This window comes from Tupaia chinensis, unplaced genomic scaffold (assembly GCF_000334495.1).
Source record: "Tupaia chinensis unplaced genomic scaffold, TupChi_1.0 Scaffold000037_4, whole genome shotgun sequence".
NCBI lineage: Eukaryota > Metazoa > Chordata > Mammalia > Scandentia > Tupaiidae > Tupaia > Tupaia belangeri.
The window spans coordinates 108513-109088 of NW_006159487.1; positions in this window are offsets into that span (position 1 = coordinate 108513).

Below are 576 nucleotides of genomic sequence, written 5' to 3' on the forward strand. Positions count from 1 at the left end.
GGTTTCTTGAGGGAAGGACTGAGAGACTGGATGTACGATGCAGTGTTACAACTCGTCAGGGTCTTCCGTTTATTGTGGGCAGCACGGAGACGACCCAGTGCCACAGCCCCTCAGGGTCGTCCAGAGATGACATGGTGTCACAACTCTTCAGAGTCGTCCAAAGACAACGTGGTGTCACAACTCTTCGGGGTCGTCTGAAGACAACATGGTGTCACAGCTCTTCAGGGTCTTCCAGGTCATCTGGAGATGACAGTGTTACAACTCTTCAGGGTCGTCTGGAGATTGTGGGCCAGGGGTTGTGGTTATATACATGCTGGTGGTCAGTGATTGGTTGAACGAAGGATTGTAAAAAGTGGGTTATGATTGGTTGCTTCTGTGGACCAATCATGAGGTGCCGGATTATGCAAATCTGAGGGATTCTAAGCTCACCAATTTGCTATGGGAAGTGGCCAATCAGAGTATGGTTTCAAAGGTCAGGTTTTTTTTGAAGGGAACCAATTGTGGTCTTTATGGGAAGTAGCCAATCAGAGTATGGTTCTGAAGGTGAGGTTTTTTTTTTTTTGAAGGGGGGCCAAT